At 31.2% G+C, this 10,266-nt stretch overlaps 1 pseudogene; it reads left to right on the forward strand.

The window, feature by feature from the left end:
• Nucleotides 1-2,757: 2,757 nt before the first annotated feature.
• Nucleotides 2,758-4,952, forward strand: LOC149542881 (clathrin heavy chain 1-like; annotated as a pseudogene).
• The last annotated feature ends 5,314 nt before the right edge of the window (nt 4,953-10,266 follow it).

Raw genomic sequence — 10,266 nt, forward strand, 5'->3', positions numbered from 1 at the left:
CTAGAATGATCTTCAACAATGAGTAGTAGGCATCATCTACAAAGTATTACCAGGAGCCATATTTATCAAAATTTGCTAGTACCACACAAATGATTGGATATTCCACTATTTTCTACAATATTCTCAAAACTTGGCCAAGTCATGTCTTTCAAATCTATAATGACTAAAGCTTCTTGCTCAACTCCAAAATGAAGTACTGCACAACTGTAGAATAATCTCTAGAAACAACATGTTTCTTTAATAATAGTTAGAGCAATATTGAATGTGTATACATTAGGTATCACAACAAACCATCATGTTTGGCTGAAAAAATCAAAGGCCTCCTTTGCATTAGTATTTTGTGCACAACCTGCAATCATTGAAATCCATAGTTACATCTCTTTTGGACATTTTATCAAACACTTGGCGTGCTTCCAATCTACATCAAAATTTAGCATACATATCACAAAGAGCACTACTCAGACAAATATATGAACCTTTCAATTTTTTAAAATACCAACCTCAAAGAATTTTTAAAAAATTATCAAATAAAAAACAAAAACCTCATTCACTTGAATTAGAACTTGCATAAACCTACGTAAAACCCATCATTGTGGTTTTTGCACTTGGTTTAGCCTTTGAAATGACAAGGCATAAATAAATACCCCAATGATACTGTACCCAAATTTCTATCAATGAGATTCAAGCATTTTATTGCTACCACAATTTGCATAGGCAAGGATAATGGTAAAGTCTTGGAATATGGCTACAACATGCCTAAAGAATGTTGCGGAATATGGATTTTACATGGCTAAAGTTTTTGTTCCATTCTGATGCATATCTAGCAACAAACCAAGTTTCAATAGTTATTCATTCTTCATCCCACATCATCTCTCACATAGAGTCAAAGGAAGATTCTAGTGAGAAAATCTAGTAGCTATTGCATATGGCTTCATACCTTCACAGTTGCATTTATTTTAAGAAAAAGTTCCCAAACTTCATTTATCATATCACCTTTCAACAACCATGGAATATTTCTATTCCATTTCTACTTGTCATCGAAGACTGTGTCATGGTTCCCCGTAAATCTTCTCTAACTCTAGATCCAACTTTCAAGTTGTCTTTAAATGCAACTTTGGAATTATCTTCAAACCTGACTTGCATGTCATCTTTATAGATGGCATTAATTAATAAACTTAATGGAAAATTTATTATAAAAACATTCAAAGTCTTTGCAAGTTTTTCATTTTTTGTCAAATCTCAAAAAAGTTTTAAACAACAGTCAATGAGTAAATTTTTGTCAAGTTTCACAAAATTTTCAATGAGAATGGAAAGCATCTTTTTATCATTTTGAAAAATTAATGTCAATGAATGCAACCAAAAATTTTAAGTGACTTTCCTAAAAAAATGAAAAAGGGTTACAAGAAGGATGAATAGATGCTAGGTGGGTCTATCATGTGAAACAAACTCTTCTTGTAGAAAAATTGGTATACACTAAACAATCCATTAAATGTTATCAAAGATATATAGTGCTCTTGTAGTAAAACTATAGATGGTGCAACATTAATGGGAAGAAAGTGACAAGAGCCTAAGGAGAAGCCACTGACATACTCTATCTCTTAGGTAGGGATCCAAATAAAATAGCAGAAACATAACTCCAAGTACCCCTTTTTTAAAGGGGTAAATGCTTTGACCCAAAGCTATGGATGCATTAGGCTACAAATGGAGGAATTCATACCCAATGGGATTTGACCCTTGATGGCAAGAACAAAACAAAAACTTCACCATCAGAGCATGCCAGTATTGTCAAGTCTCCAAGTGTCCCTTACAAGGTAAATTCAGGAAAGAAAATAATGTTGCAAAAATTATAGGTATCAGTCCAGTACAAAATGTTTTGGAGGTAATGCAAACACATAGGGTTTAAAGCCAGCTATAAGAATGGATGTAGTTGAGGAATTTGATTAGTGTTGAGTAGTAAACTTATCAGACTTTGACAATGTTCAAAATACCATAAAAAAAACAAGAGAATTGAATGGTTTGATCAGGCTCAAACAAGTCCAGTAAAGGGCCAAACAGATAACACCACAGGGTTCTAGAGCACTAAAGTATTTGGAATTCAGCGTTTGCAAAGGTTCTTAGCATTTTAGTTTTATGCATGTTGTCTTTGCTGACTTTTGTGTACTTCTTGTATATGTAATAGGTTTGGTAATGGCAAGGACTATTGGTGAGTTGAGTACAATAAAGAGTGTTATTTATACAAGTTGAAGAGTTGTTTTATAAGTGTTACTATATTGCTGCTATTGATTGTCATCTATGACTGGCTGGGAAGGGCACAAGCTTGTAACTTCACATGGAGACAGTGTCAAGAGAGGGTATAGGCTTCTGTGCAAGATTTTTCAGCCCATTGTGCTTGTCTATAGTATTATCTTGTGTTGTTCCTCTATTTCTTGATGTTTAATTCTTGTCATTGAATTCATGTATACAATCATCTACAATAATTTTTGCACTAAAAAAATTGAATTTTGAGCAAATAAGGACTATTTTCTTAAGTAAATCCTAATGAGACATCAAATAAGTGTGTTTATTCACGTGGTTGTAGTAGGCTATTAGCTATAGAATATATGTGCTACTTATAGATCCAATTGATATCTAAATAGTTGTATTCTTTGTAAATTATGTCTTTCTTCTAATGTGATGTGCAAGAGGAAAAGGTGATTTAGCTCCTTTGCAACAAAAGATCTCATGTCCACCAAGAAGTGACATACAAGAGTGAGAAATATGGTCAATGGAAAGGAATTGACGCTTCAACATGAAGAATCATTATTCATTACTAATGATCTTCCACATGAGTTGAGTGAACTTCCAAAGAAGATTGTTCTACAAAATTCTACTTTCAGTGGAAATCCTAATCTGCAAAATCTTCTCATTCTGACAGGCATTAAGGCTTATAAGTCTCATGAAATGGATTACATTAATAGGCTAGACAAATTTGATGGCCCTGCAGCTGGGGAAATTATTGTTGGAGCAGAGTTGTATGAGGAGGCCTTTGCCATCTTTAAGAAGTTTAATCTAAATGTATAAGCTGACAATGTTTTCCTAGACAACATTCAAAGCATTGAGCAGGCTATGGAGTTTAGATCATGTGTTGAGGAGGATGTAGTCTGGAGTCAATTTGTGAAGGCACAACTCAAGGAGGGAATGGTTAGTGATGCTATTGAATCATTTGTTCATGCTAATGATGCTACAGAGTTCCTTGATGTGATAAGGGCAGTAAAACTAGGTAATGTGAATCATGACCTGGTTAAATATTTGTTGATTGCAAGGAAAAAGATTAAAGAACCAAAAGTTGACAATGAGCTTATCTATGCATATGCTAAGATTGATAGACTTTGGGAAATTAAAGAATTTATCGTGATGCCAAATGTCACTAATCTTACAAGTGTGGGAGATCTTCTATTTGATGAAGATCTATATGAGGCTGGTAAGATAATTTTCACTTTCATTTCCAACTGGGCAAAACTTGACAACACTCTTGTCAAACTTGGTCAATTCCAAGGAGGAGTTGATGCTTCTCAAAAGGAAAAAAATTCAAGACATGGAAGGAAGTATGTTTTGCTTGTGTTGATTTTGAAGAGTTCAGATTGGATTCAAATCTATGGTTTGAATATCATTATATAGGTAATTGGTATGTTAACAAAAGCTCTTTTCTATATGGTTTATTCATTGTAAATAACCATTGTGACATAAAGAGAGAATATTTTGGATATTGATGCTTTTATTTTAAATCATCATTTTTTTTTCATCATAATTTGGGAAAGTTAATCAACAGTGTTTATTTGTAACTGTGAAGTTGAAAATTGATGTTGTTGGTGTTTCAACATTTATTTTACTTCAAGTGGATGACTTGGAAGATGTTAGTGATTACTATCAAAACATAGGTCACTTTGATGAACTCATATCTTTGATGGAAAGTGGCCTGAGGTTGGAGCGTGCACATATGGGCATCTTTATGGAGTTGAGCATCCTTTATGCCAGATATTGCCTAGACAATCTTATAGAACATATCAAATTATTTTCAACATGGGTCAATATACCCAGGCTTATCTATTTTTGTGATGAATAGCAACACTGGAAGGAACTTACATATTTATTTATTCAAGATGATGAATATGAAAATTTTGCTACTACTATCATGAACCATTCTTTAGAAGCATGGGATCATATGCAATTCAACAATATTGTAGTTAAAGTGGTCAATGTTTAATTTTACTTCAAGGCTGTCCACTTTTATTTACAAGAACACTCAGATCTTATTAATGACCTCTTAAATGTACTTGCCCTTAGGGTAGACCACACACAAGTGGTTGAGATCACACATAAGGTATGCCTCTCCACTCTTTTTAACTATTGTTTTTTCTAAGGATTATTAAGATACCTTTCAGTTAGATATTAAGTTTTGCTAGATGTCTCCCTTAGTAGCTATTTGGTTTGAAGTAATTTCACATGAATTTCTTTTGTTCTGTTGTATTTGTTATGTAGGCTGGACATCTTTTTCTTATGAGGCCATTCATGGTTGTGGTACAGTCGTGAGGCTTTGAATGAGATTTATGTAGAAGAGGAAGATTATGATAGGCTTTGAGAATCTATAGATATGCATGACAACTTTGATCAGCTAGTACTTTCTCAGAAGGTGAGAGGGACATCTCTTTTAGTTCATTCATTTAAGTTCAAAATGGGATGTAACTTAGCATTTCAATATTATTCTAATGAGCTTCAATTTCAATTAGATTGAGAAACATGAACTTCTTGAATTCTGTCATATTGCTGCTTTCATTTACAAGAAAGTAGAAAGATGGAGATAGTCTGTTGCACTATCTAAAAAGGATAATCTTTACAAGGATGCAATGGAAACTAGTTCTCAATCAGGTGATCATGAGCTTGCAGAGGAATTCCTGGTGTATTTTGTGGAATAGGTATGTAATTGCTAAATCATATTTATTAAGTATATGTAGTTTTATTATATTTGATGTTTATTATTATTTTATTTATAATGATACATTATATTTTTTATATTAATTATATTTATTAGTCCCCGCCTATAACTAATGTTTTTAGTGGCTACACCTAATTAAATTTTATAGTTAGATTTGCCCAATTTCTAAAGTTAAAAAGTACGTATATTTTTAAATTAACTTTCCATTCTTAATTTCTCTTATTTGATTGGCTGATACCAATTTTAGTAAGGGTAATATTTATTTATTCACATCAAACATTAGGATTAAATTTCTGAAAACATCATCTAAACCAAGTCTAGAAGTCTTTGGAACTAGTTAGGCAGGTCAAGTTACTATCCATATTCCTTGCTAATGCCATGGCAGGGGAGTCAAAGCATTAATTGAAGGAGGAAAGGTTGCTCCAGATGGTGGCGTAGGTTGCAAAAAGAGGGCCACTAGTGGTGGAGGTGTGAGATGAGTCCTAGAGTCTTCATTGTTTCAGGTAAGGCAATAGTTCCCACTCCAACAATTGTTGTTGATATGTTAAACATAGCTCCCAATACAATTACATTATTGTGCTCATATTCTTACATTTTCTATTCCCTTCTCTGGTAGGAGTGGCACTCTATTATTCTATTCTTTTTCCATTGCAGGAGTCCCTAAATTCATCCTAGAAGGCATTTCACACTATCCAATTGCTTATTTCTCCTTTTGCACATAAAAGCCTTGCTTCCAACCTTCTGCACCAAATACCAAATTTTTTTGTCTCACCAGAATGGTTTCTCAGCAACTAATTCTAACAGGACTCCAAAAGGCATTTGTCAAACAATTAATGTGCAAACTTCCACTCAACATCCAAATCATTGAAGAAACAAACTGAAAAACTATACATGATATTATTTTTTTAAAGATCCCTTATATCAAATGTCATATCCAAAATTAGTGGACTACTCAGGCTCTTTTGATATCAAATTTTATGACTACTTTTATTCAATCCCCACAGCTCTAAACAATAAGGACATTGTTTTTTAATGGGGGATTCATTTAATTCTTTCATCCATTATGTTTTGTAAGTCACTGACCTATTTTCTATTTTCTATCATTATTTCCATTCTATGTAGAATAAGGTGCAAATGATATCATTTCTATATTGGTAGAGGGTTTCGTACAATTCCTCAGAGAGAAAACTAGAGCATCTATAAAAGGGCATAATTGACTCTAGATACCGTTTGATGTTTGTATGGAGTAAGTGATTGCTTCTGTACGTGCTTTAACGCTACATATTAATTTTTCCAAAACATAATAGAGCTCATTGGGTTTTAAAATATAAGATTCGACACTCAACTCAATGTAAGAAGTAGGAGAAGAGATTTTAAATGACAAAAGTTTTTTTTGTAAAAGAGATTTCATTTGACCATAAATTTATTAAAATTAAGCTTGGAGGTTGGACGAAATAGACGAAATAGATAGCAGAAGAGAAGATATTTAGCTCTCCAGCGACATCATTTTTGTTCAATAGGGAGGTTGTTTGTTGGTTTAAATGCACAGTGAAAGAGGAGATGCAAAGCTTCCAAACAACTTAAAATTTGTTCAAAACTAAGGCCATTTCATCATAATTTGTTCAAAATTGAGGCCATTATCATATCTTTATAGAAATTAGCATTGACGACTACACTAATAGTTAATGAATATTAACTGTACAACAAATGTACAATATATTAAATAAATTTAATATTATATATTTATATTATATTGTAGATATTATCTTTAAATATACAACATTGAGAGTTTACAAAAATTATAAACAATTGTTTTTGATGAATTTAAAATTAGATTTTTTTAAAAAAAGTTGGGCCTCAACATTTATCCTGCACCATTAAACCTCTTATGAGTAAGAGTGAGACTTAGATTAAATTAATAAATTTTCAATGTAATTTTTCAATTATAACTTATTTGACTTTATATAATTGTTCTATTAATTTTATTTAACATTGTATTCAAATTAGATTGTAGTATTTAAAATGAATGTTTTAAATAAATTTACATTTTAAAATTTGTATTTGATGTTGTATATTAAACTAATTTTAAATTTTAAATTATTCATAAGTAATGTTGCTTGTTAAAAAATAAAAAATTACATTACTGCTAATATAAGTTTCTTATGATGAGACAAAAAGAGATGGACATGAGACTCATCTCTTTGAAATAGTCAAGAAGTTTTATATTGGTAACTAATGTTGTTTCAATTAGTTTCAAATTTTCATTATTTAATATTATTTCTTATCCTTTATTTATCCAAGGCTACATTTCAAAATAAATGATACTAACAATTCTTCCAAGTGTAACTACTATTTCTTCCAATTTAGTTACAATATTTAATTTAACCATATTACAATAGGCAAGGACTCAAACTCTATTAGAGCTCTTGTTATTATATGTGTAATATTAAAATATTGACTTGGTAGAAGGTTATAATCATAATTTAATATTTTATTTTAATTCTATTCATCATCTTTAAATAGATGATTCATAATATTATGTTGTATGTTACTTCTTAAATATATTTGTAATAATAAATTATATTATGTAATATTATTAATAATATTTTCTTTCTTTATCATAATAATTTGAATAATAATATTTCATTGTGTGTTATTATTTATTTGATTAACATGATTATTAATATGATTATGATTATATTTAATTAAATTTTTTGTTTAACTTTGTATTTAGGCTCTATTAGGGACATTCCATTATGGTCAAGGATATGAAGTTTATGGTTACAATCAACCATCTCAGGATCCATCAATTTATGGTTCTAAGGCGTGTCCTATAATTGGGGTTATCAACCGGTGAAACATAGCCATTTCCTACTAGACTTTACTAGTTTATTATAGGTTTTTTAAATCAATTTATCATAAACATGTTATTTAGTTCTTTGCTACATTTATGAATTGGCACCACTTTCCCTATTACTAAGAATAACTTAATTATAGATCATTGATAAAAACATTCTTTTCATGTGGCTTATTTTTATCAAATTCTTGTTTTTATATATATTTTAGACTAAGGTTCAATAAATGTCAACATTAGCTGTAATGAAAACTTTTAACACCCACCTGAGCATAAGGAAGAGGAAATATTTTATCTTTTGGCACCCCCATATGTTAAAAAGTGAGTATTTCAATTGATTGTGTTTCATAGTATTTAATAGATGTGATTTTTAATGGGGTTTGATATTTTTATTTAATGCAAAGGTGTATTTTCTTGATATAAACTATGTAATCTTTTTTATCTTTTTTATGAGAAATTAACACAAGAAACAATACTTGTTTGTAGCTAAAGTGCTCCAAATTATATTTTATAAGAGTCTATCACTACAATAATTTAGAGAAGTGTATTTGACATGAAATATAATTTTAAAGTGCTTGAATAGAAGAAATCAAAATTGTTGAATTGTTATTGATAAAGATTTAGATTATTGTTTTTCATAATAACTAAAATTTGTGTTCTTTGAGAAGAATATATCATGTTACAGTAACCATGATCATGGTAGATCCAATGTTGGGAAAAATTTATCAATTTTTTGCGTTATTCTTTAAAGGGTACTAGCTCAATGGAAGAGTACCTACTTCATAAGTAGGAGGATGGTGGTTCAGTTCCATCGTGCCCTAATATGTCTAAATTAATGATTAAGTAAACTACCATATATATAACCAAATATAATACCATATATACTGCCAAATATACTACCAAATAAACTACCAAATAAATTACCAAATATATGACTATATATACTACCCAAAAAATACCAAATCAATTACCAAATATACTTCCAAATTTACTACCCAAAAAACTACCAAATACACTACCAACTAAACTACCAAAATTACCAAATAAACTACCATAAAAACTACCAAGTAACAACAATAAATGACTAAATCAATGACTTAATTAATGATTAAATTAGTTTAGTCATAAATTTGGTTGGGAGATAAATGTCTGGCAATAAACTACCATTGGTCATGTGATCAAAATTAGTCACATATCTACAAATTTTAGTAGTTTATTTAGTAATATATTATTGTTTTTGTACTAGTGAGAATATTCACTTGCCAATATAGTAGAGAGAGATTAAAGTGACTTTTCAAGCAAGGTGTCCAACAAACTTATGACACTAGTGACTCAAGTCAAGAGCTAGGCAAGAAGACAAATAGCTAAATAGATAGAGCAAGCAAGGTGACAAGTGAACAACTTTCCCAACCCAAGAGTGTAGTCAAAATCAAGGTAACCATTTCAACAAAAAAATAACTACTAAGTGGACATAGACCATGAAGATAGAAAGAACAAGAGAACTAAGATCAAAGAGTCACTTTAAGCATGTTCAAGAACTAGAGACATAGAAAAGTCAAATGATGAGACTCCCCTTAGCAAGCAACACAAGAAAATGTTTGCACTTGATGTTTTGACTTGGTTGACAAAGTTTGACAATAGTTGATAGCATAGAAAGTTTGATGTTCAAACATAATTTTTTTTCAAGCAAGATAGTGATACATGCAGTAGTCTTAAAACAATCAAGCAAGGGACAAAGCAACCTTGCATGATACAAGCATATGTGAGGTCTCAAAACAAAGCCCTAGAACTATTGTCATGTGTATATTCAAAAGATTTCCATGGGTCTAGCACATTCAAGAATACATCAAGAAATATTTACCTAAAAGACATGGTTCATTACTCAACAACTTGGCCCACACTAAGTGCTCCTTCACCTCACACCAAGTGGTTTCCCACAAGATATATTGGCTTTGTCATGGAAATTCCATAAGCATATCAAAGGGAACACAAATGGTGACTGTAAAATCTTGGGGTGATCCAGGTAATCCACTAGGATCAATCCTTGCACCAAGATATTGAGCAAAAAAAAAGGTAGTTTCTATCCTAGGTTCTTAGTAAGGGCTTCCATTCATAGCACTTGTCTTGCTCCCAATATAGGACACCTTATCATATATAAGTAATTGACCTCAAGACCACAAGAGTACCTTAAGAATTCTCACCTAGTGATTTCCTCATGGTCACAATCCCACAAGTACTTCCACTAGATGAAGACAAGTACTATGTCTACCAAGGTTTTCTATCCTTGATAGCCTTGAGTTTATAGTGGGTTGGAAGAGTAGAGTTTTCTTGTCCCTACTGGGTTGTTCCTCTTGATCTCTTAAGAGTAGGCTCGCTAAAGGATTCTAAACTACAAAAAAATGGATCCACTATTGGAGGTCAATATTTTTGATTCACCACA

Source organism: Cupressus sempervirens, chromosome 8, assembly GCF_028749045.1.
Source record: "Cupressus sempervirens isolate cs-2001-9-10 chromosome 8, ASM2874904v1, whole genome shotgun sequence".
Lineage (NCBI taxonomy): Eukaryota > Viridiplantae > Streptophyta > Pinopsida > Cupressales > Cupressaceae > Cupressus > Cupressus sempervirens.